The sequence below is a fragment of the Mustela putorius genome, unplaced genomic scaffold (genome assembly GCF_011764305.1).
Source record: "Mustela putorius furo isolate JIRA1106 unplaced genomic scaffold, ASM1176430v1.1 tig00000450_pilon_pilon_pilon, whole genome shotgun sequence".
Taxonomy (NCBI): Eukaryota; Metazoa; Chordata; class Mammalia; order Carnivora; family Mustelidae; genus Mustela; species Mustela putorius.
Window position 1 is genome coordinate 11,007,075 of NW_025421385.1, and position 25,345 is coordinate 11,032,419.

Here is a 25,345-nt window from a genome sequence, read left to right on the forward strand (position 1 = left end):
TGTTAGGGGAGAAATAGTTCTCTTCATGATACTTTTACATTGAACGGATCTACGACGTAGGTAAAAGAAAAATGGGGAGGAGGTTGTAGCCTGATGGGACCCCAGAGACTTACTCCTGGTGGGCAGGCTTTAGTTTGCCCCTACAATAAGGTAATAGCACAAGGGCGGGTGTCAAAAGCCTGTAGTGATCAGTCGCATCAGTGTAGCATTAAGGCCCAAGAAGGCAAGCCGTGAAAACAAGTCCTAACTGGCATCAAATAAAAGATTTTTAACCACATGGAGCAAATCATTCTCTGGGCTGTGCCAGGAAGGAATCTGGAAGGGACACAATTATGGAGATTACAACTAGAGAGATGATTAGAGACTTGGGGAATTCTTTTTTCAAGGACTTGCTAAGGAAATGGGACTGTAATTAGAAAGGGAAGTAGAATGAAGGCCTTTTTTTTTTTTTTTCCTCCCTCTCTTTTAGGTCAACTAAAAAGCTTCAGTAAATATATAACAAGAACCTACGAAACTTCCATATCAGTGGGAAAATGTGCTAACTTCAAAAATCACTAATGAATACATCCTAAAGCAAAGTACTGCATTTGAAAATCAGTCTCTCCGTTACCTGTCAAGTCCAGACCTTCAGGAGTTTAGGTATATCCTGGAATAGCAGTTGACAAGCTATTGAAATGAAAATTCTGAATAAAATTAAGACAGCCCATTAGCCCAAATGGGGGAACATTGTAAGAGTTCATGGATTTGTGACTGTGATTTTTTTTTTTTTTTTGTCATTGATATTCTTACTTGGAAAAGTAGAGAAAGTAATTTTTGCATTTTTGGGTGTAGGGGGGTTATAAAAACCCAAACTGAGATCTGAGGTTTTTATAGTTTGGCAAATTTCAAAGATATGAAAGCAGAATTTTTGGCACTCGGGGATTGAGAGGCAAATGACATCATATGGCTTAAGGGAAATAGAGAGCTAAAAACGTACATTTGGAAAATTTCAGAAGCTGGCTGCCACTGAAATAATTTTGATTTTTTTTTTCCAGTAAATTTAGTTGTCACAAAAGGCGCTCGATTGACAGCCCCGCAGAGGAAAACGTGCGAGTCCGGGAGATGCGATGTCAGCTCCTGCCTGAGGAACGCCTGGGCTGGAGGGCCTGCGGTTGCCTTGTCAGAGCGGGTCTTTCGGGGGCCACTCCCCGCGTTGGTGACACCCTGGGGGTGAGTGAAATGATTTAGCTGTGGTCTGGTGGGTTTGTGGGGAGGAAGGAGAGCCAGTTTCCCCTACCCAGTCCCAGTTTCTTGAGCCCCTTGGCATCTCAAATAATTATTGGGGTGATTGGCGGGATTGTTCATTTTGAAGCTCAGCAGAGTCATCCCAAAGCTTCTGCATGACTTTTCATTTCCTGAAAGGGAGGTCATGGGCATGATAGGTGAGTTAAAACACGGAGGACAAAGATGGTGAGAATGGATGAGAGGAAAAATATCTTCCAATGAAATCATGATGGATGGATGATTGACGGTTGGTGTTCCTCATCCTTGAGTTGGGGAGGGGAAGCCAATTCCGGGGAAAGGATTTGTATCTGGATTTAGGATGGATTGAGGTTGGGAGACCTGAGGTCACAGGACTTTTTCCTGTCCTATCTTTTCTTTTTTCTCCCCCAGTTTGCTAATTCTCAGCAACCAACCTCGAGTGTAAGGCTTTGCAGAGAGATAGTAAATGAGAAGTTATATAAAAACATTCTTAAATGAGAAAAAAAATATTAAAACGGGATTAAAAACAAAATGAAGAGGAAAGACAGAAAATGCACTTCGTGTTTCAAATACACACCTGCAAAGGGGTATTGGAGGCCCGGGACCGGTAGGGTGAGTGGGGAGGTCTGACCCTTATTGTGACATTATTGCGTTCAACCCTCCAAGCCCACCTCTGACATTTCTCCAGGTTAACATCGGTGTTGATCCTCATTTGGAGAAATAAGACTGGGCCATGCGGTGTGCTTCTCACTATGGTCATGTCCAGTGAATTTCATACTTGTTTCCAAATCTTGATTTAAAGCATTTGATTTCCCACCCTCCTTGTCTATCTGGCTCTGCATTTCCCATAGGATTACTGAACCTGCTGGTGTTTGCCATGACTACGTCCAGAAATATATCACACTTTTACCCCTGAAATCATCTCAGCCTGCTGCTTTCAGATTACGGGCTCCTCTTTGTGCCTTCCCTCCCTTATCCTCTCCTTCTCCCTCCTCACTGGGGAGAACAGCCATGGAGCCTGTCAGCTCTCTCCTTGCTTTGTCCCCCCCATACCCCTGCCCCAACAACCTGAATGAACCTTTCTGGAAGAATTCTGTCTACCCCTTGCTCTCTGGTTTACCTACTTGGTTTTTTTATTTTTCCCTTCCTTACTTCACTTTTTTGCAGGCTAACCCAGGCACTTGTGGACTCTTGATCCTAACTCTTTTTGTTTCCCCAAAGTCTCTGCTACATGAATTATTCCCTCTTTTTCTTAAATCTTCGATTACTCTTTCTCTACACTGGCTCCTACCCCCTCTGGCTACAAACATACTTAGATCTCCTTCATCTTAGGAAAAAAAAAATCTACAAAAACTTCTGTGTCTCCCTCAGCTATTATCCTTTTCAAACTCCCTTTAAAACAAATGCCTCTATTTCTTGACCTATACTTGACTCATCAACATGATTTGATTCTGCCCCTGACCATCCCACTCCAGACTTTTCTGTAGAAATTGTCAGCAGTGATCAGTCTTTAATTGTCAGATCAAATTGGATCATCTGCTTTCATCTTCCTTTTACCTGGTCTCCCTACAGCTTGATACTAATACTTAGTTTCCTTCCTTGAAGCTCTTTCCTCCTGATTTTGCTCCCATGTCTTTGACATACATTCATTTTCTTCTTGCTGGCTCCTTTCCCTTTATCCTCTCCTTACACGTCGACTCTCCCTTTGGTACCCCTTCGCTCTTCATTTTACAAGCTCTCTCAGGGCAGTATTATTTACTTCTGTGTTTTCAACATTGTCTTTCCCATGGTGATTTTAAGATCATACTTCCAGGACTGACCTCATGCAGGAACTCCCCCTCTAGTATTTCCAGTTGTCTTCTGATATTTCAAGTTCAAGCTATCAGAAAGTGAAGTCATTATCTCCAGAATCCGGCATGGCACTTGGCATGCAACGGTCTTGCTGAAGCAGAGAAGACTTTTCAGCAGGTCAGAAAATAGTTTCCAAGCTGGTCACTTCTGCCTTCTTCCCTTTCCCCTGGAAAATTCAAAACCAGGCAGATGCAAACTGATAATTCCCATCCCGACGTATCTTGAGAACCTCTATCAATTCTGTAATTACAGAAAACAAATTACAAAATAATAACTTCAAAGCCTTGTATGAACAGATGTGTTGGTCAGCTTTGCAGTAGGACCAGAAGGCCTTGGACAGCCTGACTGCGGGGCTAGTACAGAGTTGGTAGATGCTTCAGTGTTATCTCTGTGTGCCTTGATCTATTCATGCCACTTCCCTTGCATATCCTAGAAATTATAGCTCTGGAATTCTGCATCAAGGCTCAGCTCTGTTATTTTCTTGGTACGGTATGTATTATTCATGTCGTTTTAGTCCAAATTCCTTTTGCCTTCTGGTCGAGACTGATAATTCAGACTTCACCTAAGATACTATGAATCAGAGAGGGACTCTGTCAGTGGGTGGTACCACTGGTCTCATCAGATGGCTGGTTGATCTTCTGAGTGCCTGTTTCATGAAACCCAGAGAACGGAATAGTAGGAAAGTATTTGGTGGTAAAACCATGGGTGTCCCCCTGATCTCTCTTAAATATCACATCTTAAGCTATTACCTTTGTATAATAAAAGCATTAGCAATGTTTACTTGGGCCCGCTTGAAGCACTCCATACATTATTTGGAGGTACCTAAAAAAAGAAGGAGCCCTGGACCAGTAAAGAGAAAAATCAAGAATAGGAGGCATATGGTGACACAATGACAAACAAAGCCCATTGTACTGTTCTTAGAGTTGGCAAAACTACCCCAAGATTTCTCCTCCTTCTTTTTACTATGGTAGTCTAATAATGATGAAAATATACCTGGGTTAAATTCACATCAGGATCTCAGGTTTTGAATTGGAAGCCAGTATCCATCTATGGGAGGTTCACCTAAGGAGGGGGATGGATGTTGGAGTCTTTCTGGTTCTAGGAATGCAGAGATCTTTCTGTCTCCCAGACAGGAAGGAAATGTAAGCAAGGATAAAATAGGCAATGATCGGTAACACAATTCTTTTCTCTCTTTAGTATTTTTGTCTGGACCCCGATTTGAAGATGTGTTTAAGATCTATGGAGAGCAGACGTCTGTCATAAGGGATACTTGCTGCTCTATTGGGGCTGGGAAGAGAGGTGGAGAGGGGGAAAGACGGTGCGGATGGAGGAGGGAGGCGTGGCTCTGCTCGCAACTAGAAGGCACTTCCTAATGGGACACACGGAGCCTTATTTAATTCTCCTGTGGTGTTTCAGTCTGGATGCTTTCAGATCTTTTGAACTCGATGCTTTTATCTTCTACTGACTCAGTCGATGCAGACGAGAAAGTCCTGTGAGGCAGTAATGTCACCAAAAAACTGTGTCCTCAGCTTTTATTGTTCTAATTGTATCCGCTCTGGAAGGCACTGGAATTGACACAGCCCAATCAATAATGACTACTTTTAAGTGAGGAACCATTCTTGGAGACACTGCTGCAGCATTTGAGATTTACAGATATTTTCTCATTCAATTAAGAAGATGGAGACCATTCAACCTCTGCTGGTCAGAGAGCTGGAATTCCTGTAACAAACTTTTGCCCAACTACATTTGGCAGCAGAATTCCCCTATAAGAGAAAATCTGGGCCGTGTCCCCTGACTTGATGCCCAATATTTTATATATTCAAGGGAACAATGTGGAACAGAGAAGAGCATTCTTTAAGTTTATTGGGAAGAAACCCTCCTGATCAAAATTCTCCTTACAAGTTTGCTTGGATCAGGCAAAAAGCTGTCCATTGATGATGGTCCTTAATAGCTTGTAGCTTCTTCTATGACCATGGAAGGAAGATCACAAAAGCTATGCGATCCCTTAGAACATCTTAAATTCTCGATGCATATATAGAAAATAATTTGGATTCCCAGATTTGGGTATTTGGTATAAACTCTTCTATCTTATTACGGACAGAGGGGCCTCCAATTGCAGGTCTGGCACTGGACCAGATGTGGAGCCCCTGACAGCTGGAGGGTAGTCCCACTAAGATACCCAAAGCTCAAAGGTAACAATGATTTAAACAAGGAAATCTTATTAAGGCATAATATATATACACAATAGAATATACAAATAATAAGGGTGCAACTTGATGAAATCCCTCCTATACACATATCTAAATCAACTTATAGAATACTGCCAGCATTCCAGAAAACTTCATCATGCTTTTTCCTAGTAAATATCCCCAGAAGCTTACCATTATTTTGTTTATCTGCATAGATTACCTTTTGTATTTCACTTTATATTCAACATTATATTGGTGAGATTCACCATGATGCTGCTTGAAACATAATTTTATTCTTTTTTATTGCTACTTACTAGTCCATTATATGAATATAACTAAATCATATTTACCCATTCTACTGTGGATGGTCATTTGAAATGTTTCCAAGTCTTAGCTCTTATGAGAAAAACTGCAATAAATATTCTTATACCAGTCTTGTTCGTTGCCAAAACATTTTCATAATAATTATTAAATCCATCAGCAATGGAGGGGGGATTCAGATGTTCTACCTTTTTTTTTTTTAAACCAATACTTAGTATTTTCAGTCATCTAAAATTTTAGCCGTCCTGGTGAGCATGTAGTGATATCTTATTGTGGTTTTATTTTGCATTTTCCTGATGAAAATACCATCTTGCACTGAGCATTATTTCTTGTGCTTAATGGTCATTTGGATATTTCATTTACAAAGTATCTGTCCAAAAGTTTTGTTCACTTTGAAAAAATTGGGTTGCTTGGGCTTTCCTTATGGATATAGTAATGCTGTGTATATTCTCAGAGTTCTTTGTCTAATGTATATTGAAAATATCTTATCGTGGACTGTCAGTTGTCTCAAAAGTGCTCTCTCCATGGTTCTCTCTTGCTGACATTGATGGCTATACCTAATTTCAGCCTTCTAGTACTGAAGTCTAAAGGAAGCAAGGAGAACCGAAGGGGAAATGGAGATCCCCGTATCAAGTATTAATCAGTGGGAAGGTGCATTTTCTGCACAACCATTCCTAAACCCCCACACCTCATGTCTCTTTTTGTCTTGTGGTGCCCTCTACTCTTGCTGTTAGCACCCACATTATACTGCAGTCTCTTGACAAGACCCTGAGCTCCTTGAGGCCAGGAATATGTCTTCTCATCTGCGTATCCCCAAAAACCAAGTCAGGGCCTGGCTATGTTCCACTTTGTCATTGCTCAAAAAATATGTATTAAGGAAATGGATGAATGGGATGATTTTAAGCATAGAAGCTACATGACAGGATTTGCATTTCAAATAGATAATTCTGGCAGCAGTTTGGAGAGAGAGGATGGAGGTCTCAAATATTAAGTGGCAATTTTAGATCACACGGATTTAGACAGCAAATCCAGAGAAAATATGCTGAACAATAACAGAAAAGGTCTGTATGTGTTTTTCTTCTATAGCCAAGGGATGCACAATCAACCCCAAGGCAATGATGATGTCAAATTTTGTTAGAGAATCTACTGAATCTGAGTCGGTGATAGACGACAATACAAAACAACAAAAAAAAGATATGTCATAAAGCCCAAATGACAAATGTCAATTGAATAGTGCAGACAGTTAGGTGCTAAGAGTTCAGAGGAGCTAGTGATTACCATGAGCCACATGGATCAGGATTTTACCAGTAAGGTTTTTTTCCTTAATACTAAGATGTTAGCTGACGTGCTTTTTTTATGATGATGATAAATATTATTACAATCCCGAAACTAGAATGTGTTGAATGAGAAAATACAAAAGATGAGTCTTGATGTTTTTACTATCTCTCAGCCTCAGAATCAACACTGAGAAGAGAGGAGTCAGTAGAAGTTTCTAGAGCCACAAGGATTAGCACTGCTGAACTCAGAACAGCAGCGGCTCTGTAGGCTATTGTCAGCTGCAGATTCTTGGACATGGGTGCTCACCCCCTCTTCACAGTGGACCCTGATTCTGCACTCATGCTCTAGTCTTCCAGCCAAAAGGTATTTTTGCCACAAGACCCCAATGAAGCTGACTGTGCACTCTTTTAGATGAGGGATATAATACTTAGAAATCCTCAGGTTACATTTTTAATTTGAAATTGGGGCAGTCATAAAAAAAAAAACTTGCCATTTACAACAGTGTGGATGGAGCTAGAGTGTATTAATCTAAGCAAAATAAGTCAATCAGAGAAGGACAATTATCACATGATCTTACTGATATGTAAGGCAGAGGATCATAGAGGAAGAGAGGAAAAATGAAACAAGATGAAAACAGAGAGGGAGACAAACCACAAGAGACTCTTAATCTCAGGAAATAGACGGCTGCTGGAGCAGAGGGGGTAGGTGGATGGGGAGGCTAGATGATGGACATCGGGGAGGGTATGTGTATGGTAGTGCTGTGAATTGTGTAAGACTGATGAATCACAGACCTGTATCCCTGAAACAAATAATCCATTGTATAATAATATTTAAAAAAATGTTGACACTCAGAAAAATCCACAAACTTAATTTTTTTAGGTGGTAAGATTTTTGGGGTACCTGAGTGTACAGTTGGTTAAGCGTCTAACTCTCGGTTTTGGTTTAGGTCATGGATTCAGAGTCATGAGATCCAGACCTGTGTGGGGTTCTGCGCTCCGTGCAGAGTCTGCCTAAGACTTTCCCTCTTTCTGGCCTCTCCCTGCTCTCTCTGTGTTTCTTTCAAATAAATAAATAAACTCTTTGAAATAAAATAAAGTGGTAAGGTTTTTTTTTTTTTTAAGTAAAATATGCATAACATAGAATCCACCAACTTAAGCATTTTTAAGTCTACAATTCAGTGGCATGAAGAATATTCACACTGTTGTGTAACCAACACCTCTCCAGAATATTTTCATCTTCTCAAACTGAAACTTTGTACCTATTAAACATCCCCTTCCTCCCATCCTCCAGCCCTTGGCAAGCACCCTTCTGTTGTCTGCCTTTATTATTTATTTATTTATTATTTGACTACTCTAGTACCTCGTGGAAGTAGAGTCACACAGTATTTGTCCTTATGTGACTGACTCATTTCACTGAGCATAATGTCATCAAGATTCATCCATGCCGGAGCATGTGGAAGAATTTCCTTTCTGTGATTGAATAATAGTCTAGTCTCTGTAAATACCACATTTTGTTTAGCCATTCAGAAACTTGAATTGTATTGTTCCTACTTCTCCAAAGTGAAGGTGAAATTTTTATGCCTTTTTACATGTTGTCAGAAGAAGACATAAAGTGGGAGGGAAGGGCACCTAAATTTATTGAGAAACTACTATGTACCCACAGTTGGGCAGTATTCTTTACACAGTGTAGCCATTTGTGCCTCACACCAGCCCTGTAAAGTAGGTGTGATCATATCTATATTCATCCAAAGGAATTGGAGTGATTTATATTCAAGCTTATGAGACCACAATGATTGTTCATTGTTCACTATTTTGTTGTGCATAGGGGCAAAGCCCAGGGAAAGCTGACACCATGCAGTTTTGAAAAGTCTACGTTTATCTTTGGTTATTCCTCATACTTTTACTGTCTTTCCACTTTCAGCATCCTTTCCCCGCTCCCAGATAATCTGTCATCAAGGTCAGCCACGTTCTAGCTTTAAGAGGAATTATTTTCTTATATTGAAAAAGACACATACCTGAGTAAGGAAAACCATGATTATTTCAATAGATGCTGAAAAGCATTTTAATTCTTCATATTCATTATTTAATAAAAAAAAGAACTTAAATACTTAGCAACCTGAATGACAAGACCCAGGTCTCTTGACCCTGGATTCTTCATCTGTAAAATGAGAACTAGATCTCTCCAAGTCTTGGATTTTCCCTTGTGTCTTGCTATTCAACCCAATGAGTGATTTTTGTAAATTACATTGCTATTTGTTTCTGTTATGCTTTGCAGTCCTGGAAGGTACTTCAGTGATGGGAATGCTGAATCATAGAGAAGAAAGGTTGTTTTGGGGTGCTGGGAGTTGGCACTATAAATTCACTCTAGAACCGCAACACTTGAACTCAGTTCTTTACTAACTGAACAGCTAAGCCGTGGGGATATTGCTGAGTGATAGACTAATTCAATTTTGACAGGTGATTCTCTTAGCTGACCTCAGGATCATGGTATGATTTTACCCTGCTCTACACTTCTTATAAAATACTTGGGTGAGAGGTCTGCTAGCTAAATGATCAAGTTTGTAGATGACATGAAGCTAGAAGGGATAACAATATTAGGAGTCCAAAGAATTTTATAAGCTGGAAGCATGATCTGAATTTAAGAATATTAAAGAGATGCAGGTATCAGCATATAGATCCCAAAAGCCAACTAACTCTTCAAGCAGAGACACGGTAGGTAGTGAATTAGTCAGTTGCAAGGGATGGAAGCATCACTTTCATGGACACCACAGAGGGAGGTTTTGGCTCTTACAAGCAAACAATGAGGGCTTGGAACTTGAGTGCTGTTAGGACTTTATCAAGTTGTCTTATTTCTGATTCTCCTCGTGAATTTTTTTGTTTGTTTGTTTTCTCTATGAGGAAAGAACTCTGGCCTTGAACAGCTCTCAGACTCACATGTTTCTAGTTGAGTCAATAGAAATAAAATAATTATCTTGCCCCAGTTAAATAAATTCTTTTGAAGGACTCTTTAGGCCACTAAAGGCCTAAAGGTCCACTTTGAAGGACCACTTTAGGTCAAATGCCGTAGCCAGGTAGGGGAATGTATATAAAGCATCTGCCTGCCATGGGAATCACATAGTGAGAAAATTTTCCAGCATGAAAGGTGGTGTTAATGAAGGGTCCATAACAAGAAAGACTCAGGGGTTTTGTTGACTCTAAGGATGATAGAAGTTGATGGTAATAGGGGCTTGTTAGAAAAGCTTGAAGTTTGCCATGATGGAACTAGGGTATCTGGAGTCGAGGACATGATGGGTGTCTGTTTTTCACTTCTCAGTTCATTCTTGCTGGTCATCTGGTTGAAAAGGAAAATTGACAGTTTAGAATGTATCCATAGGAGAGTTCCCAGAAAGGTGAAGAAACACAAAGTTTTATTATGTGCACAAAATTAAGGATCAGGGATATTGAACCCAGAGAAGAGGATGTCTGTGGAGACATAATGAATGTCAGTAATGTATCTGAGGAGATGTCCTGTGGAAACAGGACTGAACTTGCCCTGTGCTACCCTAGGGAGGCAGTCTGGTACCAGCACCACCTGGGACCTGCAAGCCTTCCTATGCAATGGAAAGAGCAGTCTGAAGAACCTGACAGACCAGGCCACTCATGAGACTTGTCATGTTTGGTGCCTTGATTAATGTGTCTCATGGGAACATATGAGCATCTCATCACACGTGTTAAAGATTCTGTGATGTAATGAACCTAACACTGCTAATATCGTGCCTGACATGTAGTGTGGCTTCATTCACAGCAGCATTAGTATTAATAGACTTCGCATAAACATAAAGAAGGAATTTTCAACAAATTGGGTGATCCAAAAGCCAGTGGGAGCCCACACAGGTAGTGAGCTTGCTGTCCCTGCAGGTGTTTGAGCAGAGGCTTGAAAATCACATGGTGGAGCACACTCAAACACCTCCTCTGGCTGTTGGACTAGGTGGCTTCCAGGGTCCTTTCTGATTTAGAAAGTCAGTGATTCTGGATCCTTATCCATTTCTTAACTCCTTTAACTATTTTTCAAATTCGTATTCATAATTTATCTGTTTTCAAAAATCTAACAAGTAACAGTTTCAGCGATAATTATTGCATTTCTATATTTATAGATAACTGGCACATATGGAGGTGGAATAGCACAATTTGATATTTTCTCATGTGCCAGATTTTTTTAATAAATATAGAAAATCCTATAGTTATGAAAAACTATTTGTTAAAATTAAACATATATGCTACTGGGCATCTGTTCTGATGTACCAGCTCTCTTGAGAACCGGGTTTCCTGTTGCCATTGGATAAAACCCAATATTAGCCCAGAGTTCAAGGGCCCTATGTGTCAGATGGCCCAAATAAAAGCTAAAAAAGCCTCACTAGTTCTCACATGAATAGCACTTCTGTTCATTCTGGTTAGAATTTAATTTTCTATCTATAAAAATAAAAAAATATCCCCTCCCTGCAAAAAGCTATAGTAGGAAATATATATATATATATAAATATATATATATATTTTTTTTTCCTGCTCAATGATAAGGATTCCAAGTAGACTACACAATACAGTGAAAAGAGTGAAAAGAAGAGATTTTTAGGGCGAGCTAGATTTGGGTAGAAATTTCTGTCTCTCTTCCATTCTCCCTGTGTGATCTTGGGCAAATTGTTTAACATTCTTGGGCCTTATTTTCCCACCAGTAAAAGGAAGAGAGTAACACCTATTTTTAGATATGTTGTTAAGGGTAAAATAATTATCAACATGGTACATTTCTTGCAATAGACATTTAAAAAATATTGATTCCCTTCTTGATATGTGTGAGTTTATGCATTTTGGAAATGACAATAGGGATTGTACTGATGTTGGCAATAGTTTTAAAGTAAGATCTACCATTTATTGAGTGCTTCTTATGCTCTCAGTAATAGATTAAACATTTAAAATACCGATCTGTTATAATTCTATTAGCAGCTCCACAGAATGCCTGGCATTTTATAAGAGAGAAAACTGTTAGAGAAGTTAGCTTCTTAAAGATCCTAAAGCTTGCAAGTGGCGGAACAGGATCTCACAGCTGGTTCAAGAGCCTGATTTTTAACTCTTACTCGATAGTGCCTGGCTAAAATTCTAGAAAAATCTTTAAAAGAACCAGAGTAACATTAATAGTATTTTAGAGTTAGCATAGATAGTGTTTGCATTTTCATTTCACTCAGGTGAAACATGAGGTTTTTTTTGGTGTTGTGTGGTTGAATTTTCACAACCCACTATCTTTCTGTAATTACAACTCCCATAGCTTTTAACAGATAGCCATTGGATTAAGATTTCCTAGCCATTACCATGGCATTAGTTTTCCAGTAGGTCTGTTTCTGCCACTTTTATGCTTTGTTTAATCATATAAAACCAAACCCGCATATTTATTGTTCTCGTACTATTAATTTGCATGGTGAAATATTCCAGGCACTATGATCTGTACAAAATTATGGACGAGTGAGCTCTATCCCTTGTCTCCTTTCATTTGGGAAATTTCCCTTTGGGTCTGTCATGCCCTCCACCTCCACGAATAGTCAAGTCCAGCTGCTTCCATTCCCACTGGTGTGCCTGGGGGACAGGAGGCTCATCCCCCCGCGGGCTGGGCAGAGTGCCTGGTTCTTACTGCCTGTTGACTGCCTGTGACCCCTGAGAGCTTCCAGATATGTTCGGAACACCTGTTCTTTCAGTTTAGAAGGACACAGCTCTTAGTTTCACTGAATGTCAAAGTTTAATTTGCTACCTTCCAATTTAGGCTTATTTTTGAGAATTCAAAACTCCTTTCAGATAAATTAAGTTAAACTACTGGTGGTTAGGGAGTTGTTTGACCTTGAATTATTTTCTTTTTCTTTTTGGAGAAGACTCGACAAAAGGGCTGACAGATGAGATTGAACACTGGAAAAACCTAGGAGAGTTTATGAGCATGAATATACAGATCAAGGGGCAAGTAAATATGTCAGAGGCTGGGGGCATCATCTCCTGAACAGAAACCATCCACACCTTTTTGACGATTATGTCTGGGGCCCTACAAATTTCATGTTCTGTGTTTTAGGTGGTCTTCTATATTAAACTTGATAGTTAACAGGTTCTCAATAAATTTTTAGGTAATATAAAAAATATGAAGAGATTCAAGAATGTCAAGAATCCAGTTTTTTTTTTTTTTCAAGATTTTATTTATTTATCTGAGAGACAGAGAGAGAGAGAATAAGCAAGGGGAGTAGCAGGCAGAGGGAGAGAGAGAAGCAGGCTCTGTGCTGAGCGGAACTCAATCCCAGGACTCTGAGATCATGACCTGAGCCAAAGGCAGATGCTTAACCAACTGAGCCACCCAGGTGCCCCAAGAATCTAAAATTTAAAATACCACTGTATATCTTTAATTTTTTAATTCAATAAGGATTTTCCTTGTATCCATAAAGAAGCTGCTGCTCTTAGGTTTAATGAACTCTTGTCTTTACGTTCACACAGAAAGTCCCTGAGAAGTGTCACTTGGTATTTTTTCCCAAATTATAGACCGCTTGGAAGACAATAAGGAAACTCCGATGCAAAGGAATGTATGATTTGACCATCGTCTAGGGCAGTGGTTCTCAAATCACCTGAAAGCCTTGCTAAAGTACATGGTTGGGCCTCACAGAGTCTCAGATATGGTAGGTCTGTTGTCAGGCCTAAGAATCTGCATTTCTAACAAACTACGAGTTGATGCTGGCACTTCTGATTTAGGGGTCCTCTTATAAAAAGCACTGATCTAGAGCCATGTTCACTAACAGAAACATAATATGAGAAACATAGGGAATTTAAAATGTTCCAGTACTCTCATAAGAAAGTAAAAGGAACAGGTGAAATAAATGGTAGAAATATATTTTATTTTAATCTAAAGTAGCCAAGATATTATCATTTCAACATACAGTCAATATAAAAATGATTAATGATATATTTTACATTCTTCTTTTCATATCAAGTCTTCCAAATCTGTTGTTTTCTTTATGCTTACAGCACATTTGATTTCAGACTAAACCACATTCCAAGTGTCCAATAGCCACAGGTAGCTACTGACTACTATATTGGAAAGTGAAGAATGAATATTCTAATAAATTACATTGCTAAGAAACAGCTCAAAGAAGTCAATAGTGATTCTCAACACTGGTTGCACATCAGAAGCAGTTGGAGGAACTTTAAAAATATACCATTGCCTCAGGCCCATTCCCAGAGAATCTTAGTTAGTTGGTCTGGGGTCAAAGGTAGGCACCAGCATTTAAAAAAATCTGCTCCAAGTAATTCTAATGTGCAGCCAGATCAAGAATTCCTGGGACAGATGGAGGCCGAACTGAAGGTAAGATTGACTTACATATGCAGAATCCAGCCACATGTTTCCTTGGTGCTATGGTCTGAGTGTACCCCCCTACAAATTCATGTGTTGAAATCTTAACCCCCAAAGACGGTGATATTAGGAGGAGGGGACTTTTGGAGGTGCTTAGGTTATGAGGGTGAAGTCTTACAAATGGGATTAGTATCCTTATAAAAGAGGCTTTAGGGAGCTCTGTCCCAACTTCACCACGTGAGGACACAGCGGGAGGTTGGCCCTGTGCAGCCCTGGAGAGGTGGAGGGGGCCTTCATCAGAACTCTGTCATGCTGGTGTCACGACCATGGACATCTGCCTTGAGACATTTGTTTTTAGAAGGCACCCGGTTTATGGTCGTTTGTTATAGTAGCCTGAATGGACTAAGTCACTCGGCAAAGGGAAAAGAGAAACTAACATGAATACCACTACATCTAAGGCACTTTCCAAAAGATTGTTTTATTTACTTCATATAATCCTGCAAAGCAGATCTTACTGCTATTTTGCAGAAGGTGTAGTGGAAATGTGACAACATCAAGTTTGTTAGCCAGTTTCTGTTGTACTGAATCAAGAGCAGATCCTAAGTGACAGATGAAGTGACAAATTCCAAGACCTGCTCTTCCTGTGGTACCATCTTGCCTGCCTTGTCTTATTTACTGATAATGCAAAGTTCCTTCAGCTGGAACTGCAGGTCCGCTCTTCCTTTTCGACTTGTTCAACTGAGTACAATTCCTCACTTTTAAAGACAACTGAAACCAAATTTAATTAATACAGTCGGTGGCTACTTTTTCACAGAGGATCTAGATAATATTCCAAGTATTTTGGGTGGGGGTGGGGCAGCAGGGGAGTCATCAAATCAAGATGATTAAACACAGGTCATTTCCTCTCACTTTTCTGTCTTAACGGGAACTCCCTCTGCGTCATCCTTTATATTTGATTCTCCAAGTTGAAAGAGATGTCCATTTGACGTCTGAGAAACTTTTCTAGCTCTGACTTACATACTTTAAATTTCTTTTCTTAGAACTTGCGAGCCACCTTTTGGCAGGAGCATGGGATCATCACCAGCATGGTGTGCCCAGGGGTTGTGATGGCTTGAGGCGGGGCGGGCGGGTGGGGTGGCATCCAGGGGCAGCTCTGGCACTCAGGAGTGGGCAACTGTCCTCCACTCTCTCACATAGATTTACTAGGAGCTTTCCTGAAGTGAAATGTGTGACCAAAAGTCTTTTGTGTTTTTTTAATCATATGGGATTTAGTATATTTAATATGTGATTTGAATCTCAGACCTGAAGTGACTTAAGCCCTTACATATGCCACCTCACTCTATCCTTCCTAGTTTTATGTGAAGGAGATGTCTGTTTGAGGCTAAGAATTACAATTGCTTTCCAATGTTTTACTTATAGGGTCTCTCCTGGCTCACTTTTCATGTACTTCAAAAATCATCAAACAAAACAAAATAGGAATTTGGGTCTCTCGCTGATCTCAATTGTCCTCAATTTCTTCTTTAACATTAATAGTATTAAGTAGATCTCCTAATTAAACTAATTATTTGTTATTCTTACTGTAGAGGACCTAAGTGTGACCTTGGAATCCCACTGCTGAGAACCTTAATTCTGAAATAGAGTTAACATTTGAACAACACAGGTTTGAACGGCACACTCCACTTATATGTGGTTGATTTTCCATAAATTCAGTATAGTACTCTAAACGTATTTTATTTTCCTTATGGTTTTCTTAATAACATTTTTCTTTTCTTCATAGATTGTTTCATTGTAAGAATACAACGTATAAAACATATAACATACAAAATATGTATTAATTGTGTATTTATCAGTAAGTCTTCTGGGTTACAGTAGGCTATCCATAGTTGAGGCTTTGGGGAGTCAAAAGTTATACATGGATTTTAGACTGTGCTGGGGGGATCAGCACTCCTAAATCCAATGTTGTTCAAAGGTCAACTGTTCTTTCTTGCAACATCTATTTTTCAGTACCTGGATCTAATAAACTCCAGTAAACCTTGTTCAAATTCATGACACGAGTTCCTGAAATTTGGTGACTACTGGTTCATAAAAAGGCATTTTACCCATTCTTTATTAACTTACTGGTAACCAGCCTTCATTATAAATATGAGGACATGACAGAGAGGTAAGAATTTTGAATGATACTAGTATAAACATTTGGCCAATTTATACCAGATTTGGGTCAAAAAAAAAAAAAGAGAGAGAGAGAAGAAGACTTCAGATTATGGAAAAAGTAGGAAATAGATTAGATAGTTAGGTCTGGTTGAATTAGGTAAACTCAGAATCAGGCAAAATAATTTGCTCCCCAAATTTTGTTATAGAGTCTTATTCTCATCGGGTGAGTTATGGAACTGAATTTGAGTATGTGCCAAGTGCTGCTTGGTGGTGGTGGCAGTGATTTTGGTAGGGAAAAGGAATTTTAGTTGTCTTCAGCATGATTTTGTCCCACCTCAAGGCACCCCAAATACTGGTGAAAATAAGGCACTTGCTGTCTAAGTCCTCTAGGTCCCTTCTGGTGAGATTAGATTGCCTCCCTATATAATGGGGTGCTTGTCCCCAAGTCTTTTGGATTCATTCAGCTGAGGTGTCAAAAGTGGAGGACTTGGTGGATGTCAGGTATCTCCCACTCTAAAGCTATGTGCATGCCTACTTCTACTGTGTGCCAGGATCCTGTCAGCATCAGCCATTCACCTTCAGTCATTACAAAGGGCTGTGTTGTGAGGACTGCTTAGGAACAGTGGTCAGTGTGTTGTACCCCGAGCCGTGAGGAGGACATGTTTCTCCTTCATTGAAAGCAACTAAAGAAGGGAGCTTTAAGAGAAGCAAGGAGGCAGTTTACTATGTCTTCTGGACTTTGGGGGAATACACACACTGTAAAGGTGCATGCTTGCTGGAGCTGGCAGAGAAAGGGATGCCCAAGTGCCTGGCAAGAAGCACAACCCTCAGGCAGAACAGAGGGCCTGTCTCCAGGCAAGACAAGGGCCCAACAGAGGGAGTCAACCTGGAGACTGAGAGGCTTCCTGCCCAGACCATCTGAAGGGGTTATTTGACCTCAAGGAAGAATGGAAATTCCATTCAGGGCCAGGAAGGAGGGAGCCCAGGGAGGTTATTTGAAATGAAGGTAAGAGAAAATACAAAGTTGGCTTCTGTTAGCATCCTGGAGAGTGGTACTTCAATAAAATATTTTATAAAATGTAATTTCAAGTCATCCCCAAATAAAGATACAATAAAAGTAAAGGGGTTAAATTTTGCAGATCCCCTGGCTTGACCTAAGTTACGTGTCTCTAAGGAGTGTTGGGGATGTCACACTAATTGTACTGAACTACAAAGATTCGCTCAGCAGTGGTATAGGGGACAGGTCAGAGGAGGGAGACCAGAGAATTCCCTCCTCTCTCTTGGTCTATCGTTTTCCTTGTCCCACAATCAGATGTCCTTCCACAGAGCTCCCATAATAAACCCTTGTCTGCTCCATCACTGCACTTATAAAAATTGTTCTTATTTTATTTTATGACTTATCTCGGGAACTAGCCCCTTAGCACTAAAGCATCAGGGATTCCTATTCCTGTTTGTCTTCAGAGCACCTAGGACAGCTCCTGGACCACTGTCTGTGTTCTAGGAATGTTTGTCACAAGGGTGAGTGAGAGTTTCAGTCCTGTCACAAGCTCTGGGGCCTTGAAGACTGGGCCTTCTCTGATAATTTACTTTATTTGGACTTCAGTCTTAGTGTACCAGGGTTGGTCTCCATTCCTGTTTCCTCCACACCAAAAATCTCCAATGTAGTAAGTATAAGAAAAGAAGACTCAAATAACAGAAGGAATCAAAGACAATGTGAATGGTTGGGAGAATATGGTTGAAGCAACACAACTACTTTCAGTTAGGAGTGGTAATTGGGACACTGAGAACTTTTCTGAAACATGTTTATCTAAGATGAAAGGGACCATATGTTATTAAAGACCAGTCTATATGTCAGGTTTAAGTTGGAATATTGGGGGCTTCTTTACACTAGTGATAGAAGGTTGATAGTGAAGTTGATTGAGAGAGAATAAAGCAAAGTAGTAAAGACAAGAGTTGCAGGCAATCTGAGAGTTGGTGGGTGGTAAGGGGAAGATCCTACCTACCCCCAAAGGATTAGGAAGGAGATTTTGGGAGGCACTGTCCCTGGGAACCTAAAGAAAAAATAATTCAAAAGCTGTTTTGCAGAAACCAACTATTTTGGTGCTTGTAGTTCAAGGTAAGAAATTGAGGTTGAGCCTCTGCCTTCGGCTCAGGTCATGATCTCAGGGTCCTGGGATCGAGTCCCGCATTGGGCTCTCTGCTCAGTGGGGAGCCTGCTTCCCTCTCTCTCTCTGCCTGCCTCTCTGCCTACTTGTGATCTCTCTCTGTCATAAAATAAAATAAAATCTTACAAAAAAAAGAAATTGAGGTTGAATTTGGATGGCCTTAAAACTCCTTGTCAATCCTCATGGATCAGCATGACCTCCTTTATCACCACTGTCCCACAAAGAGCTGTCAACATATGCCTTTAAAAAGAAAATTGTTGTAATGTTATATGCCCACAGATCAGAAAGTTCCAAATTGAATTGGAAGAGTATTATATTTATTATATTATATTTTATAATAGTATATAAATTATTCCAATTTTATACTAAAATATATTCACACTTTTCCAAAAAAACATGCTAATTATTTCAGGTAGCATTTTAATGGATTATTCTTGGAGCAGGTCAAAAAGAATGTAAAGGGGTTAATAAATTATTACTCACACCTAAAGATATCTTCATTCTCTCCCCAAACATCTGTTTGATGTCACGGGGTCATGTAGAAAAAGACTAAATCTAGTTCTTTAAAGAAGAAACAGGAATTATTTTCATCACCAACCAGCACGTGGGGTGCTGCAACAGGACCTTGGAATGTCGTCAGAAATTCAGTCAACTTCAAGGCCAAAAACTGAAGGCTTAGAATCGGCTGAATCGTATGAATTAGGGCCGGGGAGGGCATGGCCAAAAATTTGGGGAAGGAAACTTAGTATGGGGATGGAATCTGGTAAAGTCTGCCTCAACAGCACTCTTTGGACATTATAGAATTTGTGACTTTTTTTTTTTTTTTTTTTTTTTCCCAGACAGGGGTGTTACTTTCCTCTAGGTGATGCCCACTAACTTTGCAGGAACCAATGGAGGAGCCAATCAGGAGCATGCCCCACTTCTTCTCTTCCTTATCTTCTAAAAGGGACAAAGTATTTCCATGGAACCCTCAAGGCACAGGGAGAAGAAAACAGTCTATGTTATAAAAACCTCTTTTGTATACATTATGAACCGCCATATCAGGAAATCTATGAACAATCTGAAAATTGCTCAGAAGGCTGAGTGTGAGAAAGCTGTACTGTATCAAAGAAAGCGTCCAGAGGACACATTTTCAAAAGGGAAAATTGCCAGCACAGAGCACTGTGGACAATCAACATGAAAACAGGGGCTGATATAATCACAGCTAAAGGAACAAATGTTAAGCGTTCTCCCATCAGCTCAGCTGGCCTATTATACCTCTGAATACCCAGGCTTACAATGCCTCCCCTCCCTGCCTCCAATTCCAGAAGTGTCAGACAGGAGACACAGCGCCAGCAAAAAACCTTCCACCGATCTCTTGTTAGCTAACTGCGGTGTTTTGTTCCGTGGTTACATGTCTGCACAGGCCGTCCTTGTGTCAGTCATAATTACCACCTGTTCGCCCGCTCCCTTCAGGTTCCATCACCTCTGCGGCATTAAGCAGCCAGCGGCAGGAAGCAGTGTGGATTGCCCAGGAGCAGCGACTGTCAGGCTCTGGGTTTCCGAGTATAATTGCTGCCTGCACGCACAGAGCTCTGGTCTCTTCCCCTCCTCCCCCTGCCCTCCCCGGATCGGAAAGGAAAACACCCAGCTGTACACATTCTTTAGGCAGAGGAGATCAGAGGCACATCAGATGTCATCTTCTGGCCATGAATCGGACCTGAGCTCTAACACAAACATGCCATTCTGTGACCAAAAATAAAAGTTCAATTTTTAAAAAACTGTACAGACCACACCTCCTTGCCTCCGTTTAGTGCTAAATAGTACTAAATAGTGCTCCCAGCTGCATAGATTGTTTTCTTTTTCTAGCATTATGCTCTGAGGTTTTTGATTAGAGACTTTCTTAAAAATGATGTTCAGATTGGATCGTTGCATCTTTCCCGACTCGTTCTAAGATCATACTGAGCAAATAACAGATAGCACTAGCTAATAGGAGTGCAGCGCTTAGCGCGGGACGGGCATTAAGCATTCTGCGTTTAAGTACATAATTTAGTCTTCATGATGCCCTAATCTGGTAGCTACCATTTTCATTCCCTTTCATGGATGACAAGATCAAAACATAGAATGGTGAAGCTCTACCCGCTCCTTAACTGTGCTATTATCTTTCCTTTCCTCCAAACCTTTGTACCTGAGGTATTTGTAGTGCTGGGCCTTTCCTTCCCATAAAGCTAATTCCTGCACATGCTAAGAACTCATCTCAAAGTCAAGTTGCTGGGAAAGCCCTTCCTGACCTCATCCCCTATTCCGAATTAAATATTTTAAATATTCTTATGGACTTGAGCTGATATGACTGGTGATCTGTTTATTTCTATCATTGGCATAACTGTTATTTATGCTACCATAATTGTTGGTGTTATGTCTATTACTTTCTTATGGCTTGGGCCTATAAATCTCCCAAATAATTTAGTTCCCCGAGTCAATCTCTTCTGACTCAGGACGAGTTTAACATCTATGTAACTATTAGCAGGAAAAAGATGATGGAAATTATGGCACTTTTTACACTGTTTCCCCCCCCCCCTTAAATTTGCCAAAATATGGGGACTTAGACTTTATATGGTTATCATGTAGTACCAGTCATGAATGTTTATTACTGACACAATATTGCTCGGGAAGAGAATATTCCTTAGAATTATTAAAATGTCATATTTATGCAGATAGAGTCTGTGAGTTCAAAGTGCAATGCTTTCACTTGGGGACTTGACAGCAGTAGAGTCATCCCAGGAGAGGAGGATGGAATTGCATCGAGTAGGCCCATGGTTCCCAAAGTTGGCCGGTCATGAGAATTGCCTGAAGAACTCTGAAAAAACAGATTTCCTGGTATCCCACCACCCCTGAATCAGCATGTTTGTAGGTGAGGCCAAGGAACATGCATTTGTCAAACTGCCCTAAGTTAATTCTGATGATCGGCCTGTTTCTAGCTGTTTGAGGTGGTTTTCAGTGGTTTGGTTTGAGTAATTACTCAAAGTACATAAAAGCAATCTTCTGATGTGTGGACACAGGACCCCCAGAGAGGATAAAATAAACAGATCACCAGTCATATCAGCAGCATGAAGCAAATGAAGAAGAAATGTACATTTTCTTCTGGTCAGGATTCTCAAAAACAGGCTCAATGAGAATAACCTGGAGGAGCTTTTTTTTATACAAGGCCTATGCCCTGGGGCTCATACTTGCCAATTAAATCAGCATCTTAAATCGGAGCACGACTCAGACATTAAGATTCTTTGAAAAGAAGCCAGATGATGCAGCCAGGTCAGGGGTGGAATTAATGGCACATTCCAGAAAGTTCGAACCCAAGGTACTTCAGAAATCATCATTTGCTGGGAAAACTGGACTTTCTCAAAGACTTTCTTTAGGATGCTACTTCATCAGATGCTCTGAAAACAGAATTCTATGATCCAGTATATTTGGGGATCCAGTATATTTGTCTCCTGTGTATGCCCATCTTTGAGGCTTATGTGCCCAGTACAGATCAGTGTCTCAAGACCTGTGACCAAGAAAACTGTGAGCTTGGTTTAATTCAGTATGTTCCCCCAGAAGCTACTTTTTCTTTTCATGGCATTTACCAGCATCCACTGGAGCTGCAGGAGCAATGACTCCAGGTAAGGAGGCCAGGTACCTGATCCCTGTGCAAGGGCATCTTGTGGCCAAGGCTCTTCTTTATCATGTATTAGGTACTGGGGGACCAAGACCTTGGAATCCTGGTTTTGACACTTCAGTTTTAAAATGATGGGTTTTGAGGGGTTGGTGGAGATGGGTCTTTACCAGTGTGAATGAATCAGGATGCTTTGACCTTTTGTTCTACGTTACCGTCATTTACTAGGTCATACACAACTTTCAATGGGCTGCAGAAACATTAGTGATGGAAACCTCACTGCCCCACCTTCTGCAGAACAAAAGACTTTGGCATTGGCTTGAAACCCACATAGAATTAGGGTTTGGTCATTGCCTTCCTCTAGGCACCAAAATGGAAGTACAAGTGACATATATTCTGTATAAGCAGAAGCCTCTGGAGCAATTCCCTGGTTTGGTTGTGTCTCCTGATGCTCTCTCTAACCTGAGAACCGTGCCACCAGAGAGCCGGTGCTCCTGCAACCAGGGCCGCAGGACTGGACGGCACATGCGCTTGAGTCCAGCCAAGCCCAGTTTAGTCCTGGTGTAACCTGAGCAAGAAATAAATAGTGGTGATTGTAAACCAGGAAGATTTTAGAATCGTTTATTACAACTAAATGCAAGATATCAACTTCATTTGGTTCCTGACTCAAGGAAAACAAATTAAAAAAAAAAAATGGGATGATCACAAAAATTTCTATACTGACCTTAAGAAGTTGAAAAAATGTACTGGAGCTGTTTTGCTTGTGTTTAAATAAAGGATCCTTCCATTTAGTGATCCATACTAAAATACTTTCTGTATGAAGGAAACTAATATGGGGACAGGGAAGTGTGTGGAGTTATAAATGAAAAATGTCTGACAGTTGATTATTGTTGAACCTGGGAAATGGGTAATCAGGCCTTCACCGTATTATTCTAGTTTGTATGTTTTTGAGATTTTTTTTTTCTAAACCATAAAGTTAAAAAAAGGAACATTCTCCCAATCTACTCTCTATAGGTTGAAAATTAATGAAGTTTCTTGTTAGAATTATAACAATCTTCTAATTTTATAGCATTGCCAATGAGCCATCCCAATCATAAAAGAGTCAGCCAGAGATAGCTAATAATTTCCACCGTGCAATTATTGTTACTATTTGTCTCAATGGGAATTGGTACATGTTTTGAGTTGGAACACTAAGAGAGAGAAATGAAGATCTAGAGAACTCAAAGGATAATTATCCTTCTTTGAATATTGACACACTTACATGTTTTTCCAGACGTAGATTTTGTGTAGGCGAGAGCTATTTGATTATAAAAGATCCGGTTTCTCCAAATTTTTTAGAGGTAAAAACTTCATTAATTAGCATCAAGGAAAATGGAGCATCTGTTGCTTTTTTGTCAACAGATTTTAATAATATTGAACACTGCTAATTGGATAGAACTGAAATATAGCTCTCTGTATGTTAAATTAAGATGGTTTCTTCTATTTTTTTTTCAGCAAATTTTATTTAAACCACGGCAACTCTTCAGAGTTTTCCTCAACCTCTTAAGTTAAAATGATTTTGTATACTTAGAGAGAAAAAGGATTCGTGTCAGAAAATGCTGTCATGATTCTGTTGTGATAGTTACTGTGACCCTGTCAGAAGAAGAAGAACAGCCAAACTTGCTAACATTCCAGCTCAAGTGTTCTCTCGAATGTTTCTGCAGTCAGAAGACGAAAGCAATACATTCAACAGGCATGAGGAGAAACTACAATGCAGCACTGGTTAAAGACTGAATGAATGATTGGCCATCACAGGAGTGGTAGGGATAGTAGACAGCCCAGGCTTGCTAGTGCTGCCTCACTCAAGGGACTCCCCTCTCTGAGTGTGCTTCTTGGGTTGCCCCACCCCACCACTTTTCACTTGTACTTCCTTAGCCACAGAGAGGCCACAGAAACTGACATCTGAGCCTCCTTCATCCCACAGAAGCCAGTGCTTCTTTCCATCTTGTGGTTGCCAGGGTCTTCAGGGAATCCCAGCAGGGAAGACCTCACCTGAATAGTACAGCCTTGCAAGGTAAAGTCTGCATAGCCTGCCTCGTGGACCTTGACAAGTGGCATTACCCTTCTGACTCTCTCTCACTTGAGTCTGCTGCTCAAGCCTTGTGCATATCTCTAGAATCCAAACTTCCCTTATTCAAAGCTAGTAGCATGGACCATGCTCTTGCCCACTCAAGTCATAAGATTTGGCTACCATAAGAGGTTCTCCCCAAATCCTTCAAAAACTTTTACTCTTTCAAAGGGTACTTAAAGGTTTTCTTGAAAAAAAAATTTCCCTTAGAAATAAAAGCTTTTCAGGTAACATATTTGCCATAATGTCCATGTTCTCAATTCTTTCCTTAGAAGGCAGTCACGTTTACACACACACACATACACACACACACTCACATTCTCCTTCTATGTTCATAGCCTCTGAGTTACAAAATAATAAAAAAACAACACTGTTTTTGGTTGGTTTGCTTGTTTAGTGTTAGTTGGTCCTTAATTCTGCATCTTGTTTTAGGGGTTGTAGAAAACAGCACAATATTAAGGTTTTGGTATAAATTCTATTAAATTTAATGAAAAATTCAAAAACAATGGTCAAAATTTTTGGAGCTCTTAGGTGCTATGAAGATGCAAAAATAGCTAAGATATTGTCCCTGATCTTGAGGAGCCTAACTTCTTTAATAATAAGTAGAGTCTATGGAAATTTGCAACTTTTCACTTTTTCCTTTCATAGACACCTTCCATGATTTCTTTTCTCCTGTACCACAATTCTTTCTTGGCTCTGAGGGAAAAGGGGAAGGATACTGTTGAGGGGATGCTGTTGATGTTGAACAAAGGGAAAACAAAAGAACAAAATGAACATTTTGTACCATTTTACAACTAATAAAATACTTCCTCTTTGGCCCTCACAATCCTGAACCTCCCCCCAACCCTTGCCTTTCGTCCACACCATTTCCTGGACCCCTTCTGTGTGCCAGGACCTGGGATATTCAGAAATGGAACAATCCCTACTTGGGCTTAGAGAAGTTTGCAGAAAGAGACAGATAAGTAAAATGAGTTGCTGAACAGTGTGATAGGTTAGATGTTGGAGGTTAAAAAGAAAATAGGTCTAGAGAAACTTGGTTGGGCCCAAGTAAGTTTCAACTTTACTT

General features: G+C 40.2%; 1 long non-coding RNA gene across 1 annotated transcript; it reads left to right on the plus strand.

The window, feature by feature from the left end:
• The first annotated feature begins 1,044 nt into the window (after positions 1-1,044).
• Positions 1,045-24,719, plus strand: LOC101690572. Its single transcript, XR_201423.2, has 3 exons — positions 1,045-1,209; positions 19,381-22,179; positions 23,667-24,719. It is a non-coding gene; the product is annotated as an uncharacterized LOC101690572 (long non-coding RNA).
• The last annotated feature ends 626 nt before the right edge of the window (positions 24,720-25,345 follow it).